The sequence below is a fragment of the Falco rusticolus genome, chromosome 4 (assembly GCF_015220075.1).
Source record: "Falco rusticolus isolate bFalRus1 chromosome 4, bFalRus1.pri, whole genome shotgun sequence".
Lineage (NCBI taxonomy): Eukaryota > Metazoa > Chordata > Aves > Falconiformes > Falconidae > Falco > Falco rusticolus.
Window position 1 is genome coordinate 21,753,530 of NC_051190.1, and position 18,964 is coordinate 21,772,493.

At 41.7% G+C, this 18,964-nt stretch overlaps 1 long non-coding RNA gene across 6 annotated transcripts in view; it reads right to left on the minus strand.

The window, feature by feature from the left end:
- Positions 1–1,177: 1,177 nt before the first annotated feature.
- Positions 1,178–18,964, minus strand: part of LOC119147446 — a 44,134-nt gene continuing 26,347 nt past the window's right edge. For all 6 annotated transcript variants that reach the window (XR_005104039.1, XR_005104040.1, XR_005104038.1 and 3 more), the window contains 2 exons: positions 10,466–14,682; positions 1,178–8,678 (listed from right to left, as the gene is read on the minus strand). This is a non-coding gene — a long non-coding RNA (uncharacterized LOC119147446). The remainder of the gene's footprint in view (positions 8,679–10,465; positions 14,683–18,964) is intronic.

The window sequence follows — 18,964 nt, forward strand, 5'->3', positions numbered from 1 at the left end:
GTTAGATGCCTGCAGTCCCCACAGAGATGCCTGAGGCAGGCCAGATCTCGCTGAGGGGAAGCTGAGCTGGGGAGCTATGCCAAGGCCTGGGCGGCTGAAATACCCTGAAACACCCCGCGTTACCTGTGGGACAGAGCTCGGTGCCTGTGATCAGGCGCTGCTGGGCCTCCCTCACCCGCGTCCTGCAGCTGAGGAGCCACCCTGTCCCCCCAGCCTGTCACCTCAGCTCTGCTGTGTCACCACAGCTCTGCAAGCTGCTGTAGGAGCCCTTAGTGTGGGCTTCCAGCATCACTGCCCCAAGAGCAGTGCCACTGCCGGGCTCCAGCTTAGAAAAACATCCCCAGGGCTGGCAGCGTTGGAGGTGCATCCATGGCTTAGCATCTTCTGTAGTGCCACGCTCGGGGGTGCCCTGTGTGGTGCTTACTGGGCCTCGCTGGTGCACAGGGTAATGGTTTCCTCTCATTGAGAACTGAGATTTTAGTAAAAATCATTTTTTTTAATCACATTAAAAAAAATAAGACTGTGTTTTGTCATGCTGCTGAAACAAAACAGTGGAGACTTGTCAGCTGTAACGGCAGAGCGTTGCCCTGACGTGAGGTTGCGGTGATCACCAGGAGCAGTTCACAGGATGCAATCCCGGCTGATACACCCCGACAAAGTCAGTTCAGTAGGGCTGCCTCCGTGCTGCCCAGCTCTGGCACAAGTGCTCTATCCCACCGCTTATTACCATTACCTTCCCCTTAAAAAAAAACCAAAACAACAACCAAACCAACCAACAAACCAACCAGCCTGTCATGTCATGGCTCTGGGATTTCTCCCTTTCTATTACATCGCTTCCTTTTTATTGCAGTTGGTGTTCTCTGGAGACTGTTACAAATCACTAAACCCCACACAGTGCTCCCAAGTATTTCACAGTTCCTCAGTATCTCAGCTCTGTTTGTTTTCTCCCAAGTAAGGCCTTTTTCACAGGGCAAAATTCTGTAATTTCTGCTTTTCTCTTCAACATGTTCAGTTTCAGTTCAGCAATAATACTCTCCCTAGATCAGTGACAGAATAAAACAATGATTAGACAGCAAACAAAATATTTATTTATTTATTTCAGAATTAAAGTGTTTTAGAGAAACACATTTTAAAGACAAACAACAGTCTAATTTCCTTACCATCAGGGGATGGAAATGTCAAACTACTATCTATCTATACTGAACTATACTACAGAGCAACAGTCAATATCACATTTGCCAGACAAGGAATGCATCACAAACATACCTGACACATTAAGCATTTATAAGAATACAATAATCACTTCAATGATTAATTATGATTCTGTAACTTTTTATGCATTGTTTCCATATAATATAATGTCAGGGTATTGTATCTGTTTCATATCCCATAATAAAACAATTAAATATTTTTGTTGTCAGGCTGGATTGCAGTCTGGCAAACTGAAGTATTAAAAAAAAAAAATAGAAGCCATTTCCCCAGACCCTGGGGTTTCATCAAAAAACATTATGCTAAATATTTCTGTCTTCTTTTGATATGCTAATGCATTTTTATTTCTTTTGGGTTTTTTTTGTTGGGGTACATTTGAGTCATACTTTTAAGCTTGCTTCTGCGGTTCTGAGGGATTTTATGGCTACTGAGATTCTCAGATAATTCACATGACTGAACGAGCTGGGGTTTCTTTTAGGAAACACTAAATACAATAATAATCTTAACAAAAATAAGGCTACTGGAAACTCTGGGACCAAACCCCAAGATTTCCCTAGTTCTTATTTTGGATGACACTGCATCTCCTTATGACTGCTAAGAGCTATATTTGTGTGCAGCATGTGTAACTGCATCTAAATCTTACATCTAAATCCAAAACCTCAGTCCGGGCATTAACTCTAATTTAGTCTCTGACTATACAATACAGACATTACTATCCACCAGCCTTTCCTACAAGGACATAGTGAAGACGCTGTGAAGATTTTTTTTGAGACAGGTGACTTCTGTTAGGTTACATGTTATTGTTAGGATGTTTATTTAAATGTGCTGTTACGACTGATTTCTAGCTTATAAACCTAAACCTGCTAGAAAATACATTTAACATATAAGTGTTCGTATTTATTATCACAAAAGGCAGTCTTTAGGTTGAAGAGTGAGAGAGTCATTAATCTTACACTGTAATCCATCCTAGCATGTGGTGTGCTCCCAAACACAGACTGGAATCACTGGAAGCCATTTCCTATTCTTCCAGCAGTATTAACCCTGGGTCAAGTTAAAAACAGAAAGCAGCAGGTTGCAGACTGAAGAGCAACTGCATAAATCCCAAGCTATTTTATTAAATTTGGTGAAGGCAAGTATATGTATATCCCAGAGTATGTTAGTTAATCTGGTCAGTGCCAATCTGTCTGAGAGTAGCCCAAATTACTGTAATTTAGATGAAGTCAGAGTACTTCAGTATGATGAAGGGCTTTTTTCTTTTTAGCAGCTGTTTATCAAAGATACACACAGCCAGCTGTGATGAATTTTCATTTTATTTTAGGAGCACTATTTGTAAGAATCTTGATTTTGAAACAAAGTTTAAATACCATGCCACCCGACCTTGTGGGGTTTAATGCCCAAATTCATATTGTCTCCTTTGTCTCTTGCAATTGCTGGTTGGGAATACTGGCTAATTGCAAAGTTGCTCTTGGTTAACCTCTTAGTAGTTTGGAGTCAGAGGATGTTAATCACCTTTCTAGAAGAAAAAAAAACAACCCACAGAAAAGGGAAGCCATGTAAAGGATATTAAAACACAGCAATAGTTCAAATTTAATTTAGCGTTGCTGAGAGTCGTACTTGGCATGAAGAAGGCAAAGGTTTTGGTGCTGTCTACCTGAGACAAGCACATTAATTACAGGTGCAGTTGTCACAAAAGGTATTTGCAAACAAACATAAACCTCCCACTTGTCAGTCATTCATACACACAAAACAGAATATATGCTTTAACAAAAACATGCCTCTCCACACACACACACACAAACACCATATATACACCATTTGGTCAGTTTGGTATTTAAGTGCAGTACTTTTCCTCCCATTTTCTCAACATACACACTCCTGTGTCCACTTTCCTATGGTCCTCGGGAGGAAAAACTATGTGGCTGGTAAGAGGATAAAAGAGGACCAAACAACAGCTATACTGACAAAATCTTCACCCTGTAAAATGCCAAAGCTCATTTACATCCCTCAGCTCCCTCCTATCTCAGCACTAGTTGAGAGAAAATAAGTTCTTAGAATGTATAAGCATCTCATGCACTCCCTCCTCTCCACCTACATACTTGAATTAAGTGGAAAATTAATTTTACTATATTGCTGAGATAAGAGGCACTAGATGGTGCTGTAACATAGACTTTTGCAGATTTTGCTTCTTTCTGAGAATCGGTCAGCTGTGCTGCACTGTTAGCTTTGGGATTTCTATTTTTAGGGGATTCACAGCAAACAATGGAGAAGTTTGATCTCCAACCTAATCCCTTTAAATTAGGTTTTTGTGTGTTTCTGCAACATGCTGTTTTGAGTACTTCTGTTTAAAAAGTAGTCTGTATAGTCTAATTAAAATAGGAAAAGTCTGTCTACTGTATGCCATTGATTTCTACTCTGCCAATAAATTGGCTTGTTATACACCCAAACCTGCTAGTTCTACGCAAAGCAATATGTCTAAGTATTTAAAAATAAAAAGCAATTCTGAACCTTTAGACAATTTATTAAGTACTGACAGTAAGAAAGCCCTTACAGGACAAAAAGAAAATCTATACCTTATAGATGTGGAAAAAAGCCAGTTACAAAAAACCCACAAAGCCGTTTTCATACCAACACCCAGGCAGTCCCAACACTAAAGACACTTGCTGTCTCCACATGCCCAAGGAAATCCCTGGCTTTTCAAGTTATCAGTTGAACTTAAGACTCTTTTTGCCCCAGCTTCGTTGCGCAGATAGGAAGACGTGCCAGGTAATGCAGGTATTGCCTGCCAGCTGATGCCTGGAGTGTGGCATTCACGTGAGCACAGGAGTTTGGTGCAGTACTTCCACTTGAGAGCCCTGGTACACACACCCAGCAAATAGGGAGAAATTCCTTCTTTTAATGGTAAAACCAGAACAGATCCTAAGCCGTCAGCTTCACTAGCAGAACTATTTTGCCTAAAACTACTAGTACTCATCAGAGTTGTCCATTTCAATATTAAATGTACTCTAAGGAACACAGACAACAGAGTGAGGCAATTCCAATAGCAAAAAAAATCTGTGATGGACAGGAGAACTACTCTAGAAATAAGTGTGGTTGGACAACTCTTGCGAAGTTGAAGAGCAGCAGATGACTAGTTCATTACAAACCAGCTAATGCTTGCTTCAGTTGGCATTCTAGTAAGAACAGGGCATATTTACAACTCTCTTTTAATATTTGCTGCCTAGGTCAGGCTAGCGTGACAAATGAGCAGCTCTGAATATGCAAAAGGCTTTCAGACAAAGAGCCTATTAGCCAAACATGCCTATTACTATGCGGAGAAGCAAATTCTCTTGCCAGTGAACCCTCGCCAAGTAACAAACTATTTGGCATGTGTGCAAAACCCATATTCAACACAAGTGACAGACAGCATGGATAGAAAGCAAATGCGACTATAAACAGAAATTCAGTTCAATAAAGAGAATTGAAAATGAGGAAACCTCCATTTGTGGGTAACGCTAGCTGGAAGGGTATACCAAGTCAAAGAGACCCCATGTCCTTTAGGCAGCCTTTAGGAGTACTGCCTCTACATAAATCCAGAGCCTCCAGACAGCTTAAAGATGAGCGTACCCTTCTGAGAAAAGGGGCCAAGACCTGTTCCTGTGTGACTGTTGCTCTTACAAATAGAGCTGTATATCTGTGTCCTCGATAGGCAGCTTTACAATTCCTGATGTAAATTAAAGATGGGCCCTAAAGCCAGATCCAGAGCTGCTCCAAACCCTCCCTTCCACAGACGCGGGGAGCTGCAATTTGAAGAGACTGTCAGAAGCGCCAGTGGGAAGAGCAGTGGTGTTGAGCAGAGCTCCCATTACACCCTGCTGATCTGGGATTCTTTCTTGAAAGAAACCAATTCTGTTAGGGCTTCCTTAATCTGCTCTGCAAACTGCTGTGGTTCGCACTGCTCCTGGGCCACCCTAGATGTGTCCATAGCTTTCAGATGGAGGTTAGCACAGACCTGATGTATCCTCAGCTGGTGTAAGCTGCAAAGGTTTATCAGAGATAAGGGTCTGATCTTTCCTTTAATTTCTTTCCATAAAAAAAAAAAAAAAAATTATGGTTGTCTTTGTGTTAATTAGATGGCAAGATCTTTAGCTAGCATAAACAAGAGTTAACTCCATTGAGTCTTACCTGCTGTAACATTTATTTCCCTGTTGTTCTTATTGGATCTGTCAGCATCCATCTCAGCACAAAGATCAATGTATATATAGCTCTAGACAGCGTTGCAGAAGATCTAACCAGCCCTGTCTGAACAGGAGCTTATGCAGAGCTCACTTCAGCAATCCCTACTCACAGTGCAAGCGGTGTTGGTTTTATACATATATGTATTAACCAACAGAGACAATTAAATTGCTCCTGTATATTATGTAAAATAATGTAAAAGGTTTTATACACATTTAGATAGAAGTAACTGGTTAATAAATTTGACCAGTTTAAAATACAGAGTACTACTTAGAAGTTAAAAGCACTGTCCTTCTTGCACTGTGTATACAGAGCATGCTACTCCCATTATCCATGCAGAGAAATCACTCAGCACTCAGGAAGGTTCAGAGAAGTTAATATGGTGACATTTACAACAATATTGTCCTTAATCTTGGGGAAAACATTCTTGATTCTGTTCGAGGCTTTTGCTGACTTCACATGGCTGCAGTTTGTCTTAGGAAAGAAGGCATGTAACCTCAGCAGGTGATGGCAGTGAAAACATATCACCCAGTCAGAGCTAACATTGACAAAGTGAAACAGGCACAGCAAAGGCTTTGAAACAAAGACCTTTCTGAGTTTTTTTCATCACACAGTATTGAAATTTAGTAGAGACTGGGTACACTTTTTGCAGTCTGCTTACTTAGGTGTTCTCCACTTCTTGGGCTGAAAGTTACACTGTTAACATAATTTCCTACCTTTTTTTTTTTTTTTTTTTTTTTTTTTTAATACTGGTACTAAGTATTGCATCACTCCAATCCAAAGGCAGTTGCACTGCAAAGATGGTGGGGAAAAAATGCTACAATGTAATGGACTTAAACTACATATAATAGACATAAATGCCAAACTCAGCTGGATTTCTGCCGGGAGGAGCAGAGGAACAGGCACTCTAGACATGCTGTTATGCTTTTGCTGTTCTCATTTTGCTCTTGCATATGCAGGATGTCCATCATCCTCGACTCTCACAAAGGTTAGAGCAGCCTAGATCCCTCAAGTAATGGTATATTGGGCATAGCAAGACTAGCTGTACTTTCTATCTGCCTTGACGTGTTCTTTACCATCTTCTGGTGCGATGCTTTGGAACGTTCATGCTCTGCAAGAAATCTCAGGAAACCTTCTCACTGCTTTTCAGCCACTTTGAAGAACATGGGAGACATGAAAGAGCTGTAAAATCATAGAGAATCTGGCCTTACAACTCATACTGGACACCCCAGCTATACTGAGCTTATATCAGTCTATAGTCTAATATTAGAGCTGTCACCTTCATGTCACGCAGATTCAGCCATGTGGATTGATGACCAGCCCAGTTGTACTCTTCTGGTATTTCCCAGCATAAGAACCTGTGATCACGTCCCAGTACAGCTGAGTCCCTTTGGGGGGGGGGGTAGTTACAGCCTGAGAGAGATGTGTCTGTTCCAATCCCCCTACTGCCCTGTGTTTAAATTCCATCCAGCTGCCACTTTTGTCTCTGTTGGAAGGAAAAAAGCGATCTTGCTGCCACCTGTATGGATAAGGAAACCTCTGTCAGATAACCTCTCTCATCTACAAAATGACTTAATAGTATTTTCTCTTTACTAGCATAACTGTCACGTTAAAAGGATTCCTCCACCTGAGAGAACATCTGAGCAAAACGCCAAACTGACTTAACAGCTTTAAAGGACTTCAGATAAAGTGATGGTGAAAACTTCTGCTGGGAATGGGAGGGCAACATAGGTTCTGAAAAATAGAAATTCTCACTCTGCACAAGATGTTTCAGGTATTTGATTACCAGTAGTTTCAGAGTACTAGCTGAATATTCAGCTGGCATCAAATTAGCTCTCAACTGAGAGTTTTATTGTGTTTGTGCATTCAGAGTGCAGGCTCTGTGTGTGTTAAGGAAAGTTCAAGAGGTCTGGATGAAGGTGTGGGTGGATATGCACAATGCTGGTCCGAGCCTCCAAGGAGGAAGCAGTTATGGCAAAACTCGTTAAAAGGATGGAAGGATTTCATAAGCAAAACAATAAAACAATTCCTTTAAAAATCTTGAACATATCAACTCTATGATTTGTTTAATGCCTAAAGTATCAGAAAAAAACCGTGAGATTAAGGAAACACATTCTAATAATGTACACAGCGATACATACAAATGCAGTAATCATATAAGCTGTTACCATATAGGCTGTTGCCTAATTGCAAGGAATATAGCACCGCAGGAAAAATATAGAAATTTAGTCCTCAGAGTTATAACACCAAATTTTCACCTTGTTTAAGGGCAGATATACACTGATTCCAAAAGGAAACAGATGTTTTCAAACCATCACAGCTCATTTATAGGGATAATTACCTGTAAATAGTAAGGTTATTAACGTTATTAGTTGATATCACTACCTGTCAAGCATGAAAATTTCATCAAATTAGAAGTTCTACTACTGAAGTCCCACTTAGGATTAATTTCTTTCAATAGCTGAGTATTTAAGGAGATTTTCAGCAATATATCATATTTTGTTAGCCATTCACAAAATGGTTGATTTTCTACAATGTTCCAAATCACCATAAGCTCTACATTTTAAAATTGTAATACCTCCTCACAATTTGTCATTGATTTCACGCTTCACAGGTTTTAGGACCCTGAAGAAGCCAACAAACTCTTCCACAAGGAACTGACTTTCATTTAATGACTTAGCATTATCAATGGCAAATAATAGTAACAACCAATACCGAGATACAGATTAATAAACTGCAGTCCAAGTTTCCACGTAAATACCCATTTTTTTGCCCCTTTTTCATTCATTCTATTTCATATAAATTGAATATTGTAGGTCCATACAGGGCTTAAAGACATGTTGTCTAAATATGTATCATAAAGTTAGACATGTTTTCTTCAGAGTGTTTTTTAAATAATGTATTGCCTACAAGTAAATTTTTTGGGGCACTGAGTTAAACTGGAATGGAGGCCAATTCATTTTGTCTTTGCCTAAAATTTATGAAAATTCAATTAGTCAATCCTTTATTACAAATATGAGCATATAAACAATGTACTAATGGCTTTAGGAGTTCGTAATAGGATAGAAAAATGTATGTACCCTCTCATTTTAAATTTTCTATTGCTTTGTTAAAGTATCTCACTACCCATTCCGTATTATGGAAGGCAAATCTAAGGCACAAAAGGCATGAGATTGCTAAACCACCGCTGTGAATTCATTTCCAAAGTCAGGTAAAATGTCATTCCATTGTTCTTTTGAAAATCATCCCCCCAGCACCTGTAACAAAGAAATGAAAAATGGAAGAGACTATTAAGCTAAATGGCCTTTTGGAAAGATGGAGCAAAAGCTATCAAATGATGTATTGTGGGAGGTCAGCTAAATGCTGTGTTTTCTGTGGTTTCTTTATGTTTTGTTCTTCCCCCAGATAAGTAGAGATTGAAATAAAAAGAGGCCTGACTAGAAATGTTTTTACTGACTTGATCATTAGGGTCTGACTCTCAAATGGAAGAAGACTAGCCATTCTATAAAATGCAAAATGGAATAATTCCCTTTTAATGCTCTATTTATTAGGAGTTGAAGAAGGCTTAGTTAGAGAAAAGAAGCCTTGTTTCCCCTGAGTGCACGGATCGCATCTAATTGTATTCAGCCCAGACCGGCCACGACAGCCAGAGGAAGCAGAATCAATATTGCAGAGGAGACACCTTCCCCATTACATTTCAGAGATGTTTACTGTTCATAAGAAAAAGGTACTTTCTGCATAAGTAGTTTAGAGATAGAGACACAATAGGATTTTAACACTGACAGCCAGGAACACAGGTTTAGAAAGTTGATGATAATTCATAGGTTTGCATATGGGAAATGCTCCCAGTGCATTGCAGCTCATTTACTTCCTATCAGGGGCTTCATGCACCACGCAAAGCCCTGCTGGAGTAACTGGTTTTAGCATAAATAGTTCAGTGGTTTCATAATACATCCACTCTCTTGCTCTTTCCAACCATTTTATTTTTGGGAGTAGTTTAGCAGCATTTCCCAATACCGCCTCTAAAAGCAATGGATTCAGGGATACTCTTAAGGAGGAGCTGCTTTCATTTTCCAATCTGGCTGTAGTTAGAATGAGACCTTCTTCCAGCTGCCTTATAATGGGTCAGAAAAGGCCAAATTGTATGTGAAACAGCTTTGCTGATCTTAAGGCATCTGGGGGCTAATTTCCAAGGGAAATTCCAACTGGCAACTGCTGTAAGAGTCTGGGTTCCTAGGTCCATCAGAATGTAAAAGCAGGTTGGAAACAAGATTAAAATTGTACTCCAATGTTGTTTAAATCTAGCCATAATAATGCAGTTCTGCATTCCATAATCAGTTAAATGTATCCACTCTTCATTTGACTGACACTCACTTGGAAGCTGAGCAATCACTGCATGTAAATAAACCCTGTGCTTCGCTAGAAACAATAGCTTGCAGAAGTCATGTTCAAACAAGGAAACTGCTACATTAAACAGACCTGCTGTTAAGTTATCCATGACACATACTGTCTGCAACATATATATAGCAAACACTGCAGATCTCACAGCCACTCTCGACTAAATTAGATGACAATGTTTATGATTTTGTTAATTACAAAAGAACTAAAGGATGCCATTCAATGGAGACCTTACATTAAATTATTGCAGTGCTTTGATGAAGTCATGATCTCTGAAGCTGCTAGGCAAGCCTTCCTTTCCAGCTGCAGCTTTGTCCTGTGTATCACTTTTAGCAGCAGCCTGGAGGAGGCATTATTGTCAAGTTTGCAGATGGCATCAAACGGGGGACTAATCAATGTGCTTTTGACTCAAAGATATGTAAACAGGCTGGAGGCACAGGCTGACCACAAACGTACCAGACTGAACAAGGGCACATGCAAAGCCCAGCACCTGGGAAGGAATACCGCCTTGTGTAACTGAGGCTGGGGCTGACCAGGTGTCCTGGGGGACAGCAAGCTGAGCCTGAGCCAGCAGTGAGCCCTAGCAGCAACAGCCAGCAGCATCCTAAGCTGTGTAACAGGAGAATAGCTCAATGAAAAGGCTTACCCCCTTTATCCAGCACTCCTTGGACTGCATCTGAAATAGTGCATCCAGCCTGGGGCTCCCTGGCTCAGGAAAGGCATGGGCAAAGGAGTGCAGGGTTGGCAGAAGCTGACCAAGCTGGCAGGGGTCCTGAGCACACGAGGACTGGCCGTGCATAGCTGTTGATGCTGCAACAGTCCTGGTGATGCAGCATAGTTCAAACCCTTCCATCAAGGCAACAGAACAGGTAAAGTGTCAGTTTCCATGAACACATCAGGGTATTGTTCACCAGAGACAGAACCAACGGGTACAGTCTGAAATTCCTGTGGCACATGGGGTTTTATCTTTATAGGAAGTTTCTGTCTTGACTGCTTACTTGGAGAAGTTTCTGGGGCAAAGGCAATCACAGGTGAAGAGATACAGACACGTCTGTAATATTTCTGTTGTTTTGGCTGGTCTTATTGGAACTGTAAGCCGCAATCAGTCAATAAATACATGGTTTGGGGAACTGAACAACCAGGGAAATGAGCACAAACAAGGTCCTAGATGCGCAGAGACAAACACCGAGTTATCACCAGAATTTTTAAGCAAATTCTTACCTGAGAAACACAGAAGAAAGCCAGCAGTGGGAGACAAAAGAAAGTACATTAAACACTGCTGCTATAAAGGGCCGGAAATTTTGTCATTTGACCAGCCATATTCCTGAGGTACCTGAATAAGAAGGATTGAGCCTAAAGACTGCACATAGGATGACTGTCTCAATTTTTTGAAACAGAATCAAAGGCAAAGACTCTATTCCATTGAAAAAAATCATTAAATCATTAGTAACTGCATGCATATAAGTTCAGGACTGAATATCAATTAAATTTAATTAACATCTGTGCAATGCTTTGAGGGCATAAAATGTCATGCAATTCTCAAGAATTCCTAGAATTAATCCTATTAATCCTATTTTTAGGATTTATTAATCCTAAAACAGTTCTTGCTGCATTAGTACACTGCTAAACTGAAAAATCACCATAAGCAAAGTCACGTGGTACTCCAGAGTTTTAGGGTGACTGTTAATTCTTTTGTATGAAAAAGTATTTTTTTTTCCTGAAATCAAGTTCCACTTGAAAATGGCAGTAATAAACAAATCAATATTGATGGCATTTTTTAAATAACCATATTCTTTGTGTTGCTATTGATTCTAGCAGGACTGAGTAAAGATAGGACAGACACAAATACACCAAAAAAAGAAGAGCTGGATATTAATGTCATCTTTCATCATCGTAGGCACTAATATGGCCGGAAAGTATTGATTACCGTAAAAGCCCCTAATAACTGAAGAACTATTGACTTAATATTTTCTTTAAACCTCCATGAAATTTTACAGTAAGCCCTGATGTATTTTTTGTCAAGGGTTTTAGGGCTGAACTATATCATGTACTTATCTGAAGTGTCAGCTCTAAGGCTTATACTGCAGTTGATGAGAACTACGTTAAAGGTGAGCAATAACTCTGAAGATTTAAGTATGGTTCCAGGGATTTTAGAAATAGGTACATCTTCTAGTGTATATTATTCTATAACTTTTGTCATTTAAATAATCTTTGTAATTGGGGAATAATATAATATAATTGTATTCAGTGGAAACATTGGTGCTGTTCACAGTTACTCAGCTATAGCTGTTTTGATAATTCCCTCATCAGTGTACAAGTATCTCAACAGCCATTTTTATTGCTTATTTTCCTATCGCTAACACAATCAAAATTTAGATTTCTAAAACTCCACTGAGTGGTATTTATCAAAGTTAAATAAGGGAATAGTGAAAGAAAACTTACCCAGACATCTGAACTCTTCCGATCCCGTTAAAGTGAGTGGATTTTTTTTTTATTAGTTTACTGAAGTGAAGGTTATCTGAAAGGTCCACTTAAATCTTTCCTTTCGCTATGTATAGTATCACAGTAATGTTTACAGGCTCTACCCAAAGGCATAGATGCCATCATAGTAGATCCTGTATGGTCATGTAGCAGAGAGCTTTTCACCCCAGTTCACACCTGGGTTTGGTTCAGCAGGACCAGTTGGACGTGGCAAGCAGCCACACCAGTACAGATGAGCTAGCAGCCAGCCTGCACATCCCCCTGCACCTCAGCCCTGCGGCACAGAGAAAAGTGCAAAGCGGCAGAGTCATTTTGGTGCATCCTTAATTTTTGGTGCTACTTTTAGCAGCAGATCCTGATGCAAGTTTGTCTGCCATGCCTAATTCATCAGAGAGCAGCGGCTTTGATGGAAGCACTATGCACCCCGTTATCGACGATGGGCTTACAGCCCCCTTACAGATGCTGCAGCAGGAGCTGTGCTTGTACTGACCTGACTCTGGTATCACATTCCTAACCCATACAAAACCATCCACCCCTGCACCACTATAAACCTTGCCTAAGTCCAAACTGCCAATGCAGACAAAAGCTCTACATGCCCTCAGCAATGCCCCTGAGCCAAATTCTACACATTTCAAGTGTATTTACAGAAATACCTTCAAGATACTGCTACCTAACACCAGAATTACAAGAACATCTCTTTGCTTTTTCAAAAACTAGAAAAGACTTTCAGATTAAGAACTAATTGAAAAGCTAGTGCAGAAAGAGAAGTGCAATTATCAAACTCCTTCTGCCTCACATCCTTACGTCACTTGAACAGCGTTAACAGTGCCTCACTGGGTTAACTTACATTTTTCAAGACCAGCTCCAGTGCGGGGCGGGAGCCCACGTGGATGCTATCCAGGCAAGGAGGGGATGAGCTGCGAGCTCACACCCTTGCTCACGCTGAGGTCAGCATGCCCTATAGCTGTGCCCTTAGTGGAGTAGTCAAAGCGCAGCACCTAATTATTTTAATGACTGGAAATGAACTGTGAATTTCTTAAGAGCCATTGAGGCAAAATATTTTCAGTCAATCTCCCCACATTAATAACAGACCGTTAGAGATTGCTTGTATCTTTAATATGATGTAGTACACCTGCTTTATTTCCCTAGCTAATATTAGGCCAAGTGTTAACATATCAAACCTTGGCTTCCATCCTTCTGATGAAGGACAAAAAAGAACGCTCCCACAGCATTTTGCACCTGAGCCATGCCAAGCTGCACTGCTTGCTCCTGTCAGTGCATCCCAGGCAGGGAACGAGTCGGGGACCAGCCTGAGCCACCCCACTGCTCCAGCAGCTCCCAAGCAGCACCGGGATGCCCAGGAAGCTGCGGGGTGCTCTGCTGCAAAAGGCCCGGGTGTGTGTCTGGCAGTGCAGTATGACACCTCCAGATCAGCAGTTATTCCTCTATCACACTTTGGTTATTCCTGCTCTAACTGTGCTGTTCATTGTTGATTTGCTTTTTCTTTGTATATCCAAGGAAATGCAAATAGGGAATATAATCAGGAGGATGAGACACTACAGCCATTGTTTGCCGATCAGTTTAGTGAGTGTGAGCACCTCCATTAGAGTCCTAATAGCTTTAACAGACCATTTTCAGACAGTTCTGAGCATCCACGCAGAAAGAAATCACCTAAAATCATGATTCATTTTTAAAAGTGCTGCCTGAGCTTGAGTCCCTTAAAAATAAAAATGTCATTACTAATTCAGGGAAGTTTTCATTCAGTCACAAACGCTGGCATCCTAGTTTGGCACACACAAACATGGAGTGGCATTTAGCCCTGTGCTTTGGTTTCAGAGAGGTCTCCAGAGTCCCCTGGCAGAGCAGCCCCCACAAGATCTTGCCCAGCCTCCCCATCAGCAGAGGCAGAGCCGCCCGATGCCATTAACTGCACTCGCTCCTTGCAGAAGAAGCATAATGCATACCAGAATGGAAATGGAGCAGAGATTAAACATAGCTTTTAATGGCTCTGCAAATACATTTGCAAAAAACATCAGAGCTTTTACCACTAAACAAACTCCTTATTTTTTCCAATATGGCCTGCCCGCATTCCGCCACAGCACTGCCTCTGCAGATGTCTTCCCACAGCTCAGGCAGCACTGTAGTTCCTCACTTTACGGACATACATACAGTTTTGCTGCGTAAAATGGACCAGAAGGTTTTTCACAGTGCGTTCAGGCTGATGCTCCCAACCATGGGTGCTGCCAGCCACAAAAATCCTCCATCTCAAAGATCGGGGTCTGCACGCCACTGTCCGGCTCCAGGTCAGTAATTAGTGAAGTGTTGAAGGGATTGAGTCTTTTTTGCTTTGTGCTCCAGGAATCCTTTGATGAGATCGTGCTCCTGAAAGACATCAATTATTGGAACGGATTTATCATCTCTGAGGCTCTACTCACTGGGAAGGCCACAGATGCTGAAATTTCAGACTCAAGTGTGATCAGTTTGATAAGTTACGCTGCAGTCTTTCTCGTCCCTGATTAGACATCTGCTCAAACTCTTCTGGAGAGCATATTTAAAACAAAAAATCGGGAAGAATGACATTTATTCAATGCTAATAATTTTTTTTCAGGTCATCTGCCTGCACTCTGCACTTTCCTGCAGAGGCGTAGCAGCCGTGCAGGATCACCTCCCCGCTTGAGCACACAGAGCCCTCTGCAATTACACCAGCAGAAAAATTCACACATGTGCTGACCACCTTGTAAAAACTGCCACATTAAAAAACCTGCCACTTTTAACGAGAAAGCATCAGTGAGAAAACCTCTGTCCAGATACACTGCTCTTCTCTGTGCCTGCCCACAGCTGTGCTGCAGTGGCATCTGCTAGAACACTGGGATCAGAAATGTGCCCCTACGAGCATGTTCTCTTAATTCTTAAATACTGAATAATTTAGCATCATAGCTGTGTTATTGAAGTAGCGTTGTTTAGCTCATGTCACTTTAATAGGTCTTATTACTTGAATTTAGCTTGGCTCACTGTGCAGGCACAGGGCTGGTCCCAGGACACTGTGAGTCTGCCAGCCCATCTCCAACTGCTGTTCCAGCATCCCAGCCCCCCCTAACTTGTCTCTTTGATGGAAAGAGTCATAGCTCATAGTTACTGCTGCATCCATTGCACCCTCTGGGCTGCTAAACATCCAACTGACCCCTGTGGTGCCTTTGCTTGGGCAGCCAAAAAATCCCAGGGCTTGGTACAAGAGTGCAATACTTTCTCCTCGCAAATAATGCTGCACTTGTGATGGGGGGGTGGCTAATTCTCTGGCTGTGCCCATCACTCACAGAGTATTGCTCCTCCGAAGCTGATAAACCAAAAGAACAAGATTAATTTCTCTCCAGTAATTTTCCTTTTGCCCATTACTGCGTGCACAATAGAATATAACTGCACATTTCTTTGTGACTCAGAAATAAAGAATTGTTTAGATGTTTATTAAACAACAGAGTTGAATGAAATTAGTCACATTATGTTGTCTGCGGTATGAAAGTTAATTGGAAGACACAATGATTTACTAAAGTTTGAAATACCAAATGGGTTTTTGAGTAAGTTAATGACAACTAGGATCCGAATGTAACTGTGGAAGATGGAAATTTTATTTTAATTCCTACTGAAGTACTTTTGTAAATGAGCTTGCTCTTGACTCATTGTGAGAGGTTTATCACAGCTTGGTTTGCCATTACATATTTAAATGTTATCCAAGGGTACATTAAATACGGCGACCAGATCATGTTCATCCTAGCACACTGGAATAGTAATTTAACTTTTCTAAATAAAACACAAGAGGGGAGTGAGACTGGCAACTGAGAGGAATCTCCTGGACAAAGATGACCGAGAACAGCAACTGCCTGGCACCCCCCGCAACCCCCCTGTCCCGTGGCTTTGCTCCCCGAAGCACACACGCAATGATTTTGATAATGTAAACGCAAAATGTCAACACCGTCATTTCAGAAAAGCCAGTGTGGCATTTTCAGAATATATTTCCACCTCCGTCTTTTGTGCCTGCAATGCTTTCTGGTGCTGTGGGGGATTTTTTCGGTAGAGGAGGCACATCTGCAGAAAAATGCCGGCATGTTTATTCCCTAGAATAAAGACAAATAATAGGAAGGGATCCAGATTCTCTCAGCAACAGTGGAATAACTGTGCACAATAGCCCACAGAGCCCAATGAACATCGCACAAAGCTCAAACCAGATTTATACTGCACACAGCGGAAAGGAAAATGCATGCCATTAACAGGAAAGCTTAAATCAGTGGAAGAAGGTGGAAATGCTGCTTTTCCCACTGAAATGCTTTTTAACCTGATTGCAAAGAGCCTGAAGTGCAAAAGCCAGCAGATGGGGCAGGTGGCATCTCAGGGTCTCCTCCTCACTCCCGAGGTGGGCAGAGGCTTCCATGAATTAGAAGCAATGTCTGGTAAATGGTCAGGAAAGAGATGTTTATTTTCAGTATCCTAGGAGTATTTCTTGCAGTGGAGTGTAATGAAAAAAAAAAAAAAAGAAAAAAAAAGGAAGGAAAGAAAATAACAGAGAATTGTCCCTGTGTAACAACCGCTCTGTCACTGTGTGCAACGTATCGCGTAGTGGGCTGGAGGCAAACCGGAGACGCTGTGCTGTGTGTTGCCTCAAAGGACCTTCAAAAGCCACACTCGCTTTATCCCATTCCTCTCTGTTGGGCACAGGACTGAACTCTCCTGACTTTTTTTACCAGGATAGCCCAGAATTTTTGCAAAGACATTTCTGTTGTTATCAAAAGATGATCAAATTCCCCCATCGCATCATGGCAGGAAATATAATAGTTTCCTCAGCAACTTTCCATCCTTCCATCCTCCTCTCCCATGGAAGATCCAACCTCCTCCTCCTCCCCTTTCACCTCCTCCTCTTTCTCCTCCTCCTCTTCCATGAAAGATGAGGTGCCAGCTGGCATTAAAAAAAAATCACCCATTTCCTTCTATCTTCCTCTCCACCATAACATGTATGAGTGTCTGTTACCTGTGTGTTCTACCACCACTTTGGAGAAACTGCTTGCTGGCTGCGAGCGTGTTATCTGCCCCTGGGAGCTGGGGACAACCCCGTGAGCTGGTGATCCTTGATGCAAGGACGTTAACCCAGTTTGCACAAGCTGAGGACCGGATCCTCTCAGCATTTTATGACAATTGTTTTTTCCCCCTTCATCTCTTTTTACATCTCTCTCCCACTGATCTCTTAATCCTTGCGCTCAGCAGGCTGTTTATTGTTTATCTGAACATCTCCGACTGCTGTCTAATATTCCCTTCCAGCCCTCCTTAAACATTTGGCTTCTCCTGCCCTTTCTTAGCATAAACCAGCCCAGGACTGAACTGCACTGCAGTCCTTTCAGTTTAACATCTGCTTATTCTTCTCCAATTGCTCTTCCACAATGTACCATATTTCAAAACCACCTCATAGCTCCAATATTTTGCTCCTCTAACAAACACAGAGCTCCCACAGAGCTCTGCAGAGACATCTGAGTTTACTACAGGTTTAAAGACCACACCTTTCCAGAAGCATCAGCTCTTACACACCTGGAAATTAAAACTATTAACATCTTTTGGATTATTTTGTCTTCAGGCAAAAACAGACTGCTGTTGCAAGGGAATGATTCCTGAGATACTGCTATCTGCTTGTGGCTCCACAAGGACAGAGGAAAAAAGAGATTATGCAATGCTATAAGCTTAAAATATGTAGGAAAGGGAAAAATAACAAATCCAAAACATTTGCAAGTGAAAACATATCATGCAATTCAAATTCCTCGACAATTTACAAAACAGGAAAGTTGTCAAGTGTCAGTCCAAGCTTCTCCTTACATTTTGTGTTTTTCACCCCCACCTCCCCCAAATTCCCATACAGCAGCAGGCCAGGGAGTGCAGCCAAGTGCACGGAGCACAGACACCCCCCCACCCCCCACCCCCCACCCCCCGAGCCGGCTCCCTCCTAGGGCAGACCCAGACCCAAAGGGGGAATTACGGCTTCAGCGTACTCACGGGGCCCCTCCAGTAAAGGAGAAATTGCCCTTGGGTTGAAACATGACATGGTCACACTGGTGGGAAAGATAATCTGTAATTTGAGGAAGCATAATCTGGGATAACAAGGTTTTACAGGGATCTAAATAATTCTTGAAATCTCCTGCATTTGGAAGTCCCCTCCATTAGACTGTGTAACTTCCTTGGCTCCTGCTACCATGAGCATTGTAAATTTAATGATACTGTGATGCTGCTTCATCGATGCTTGGCTTGCTGTCAAGCAGGAATTTTGTAAAAGCTGGCTGCTGTGCTGGATGGCTGAACTAACAACCAGGATCCAAAGCCACCCCGCCTCCCCTCTGCAGTGTGCTCCCCTCCTTGTACAGAACTACAGAACTGCTTTTAAGAATCAGCAGCCCAACCACTATTGGTACCATTCCATTATAGGTCCCTTTTGTGCATCAAATATCTCTGTGAGCATTTGCTTGTTTTTCTGGATTTTTCTAATCGACCAAGACTAAACAGCAATGATGTAAGACATTAAAACGCTTTGGCCATCACCTCTTGAAACCGTAGTATCTCTCCAACCACCATCTTTTGCAGCAGCATGAAGAAGTAGGTGGTGACAACTGCAGAGAACACCGTAGGGAGAGTTGGA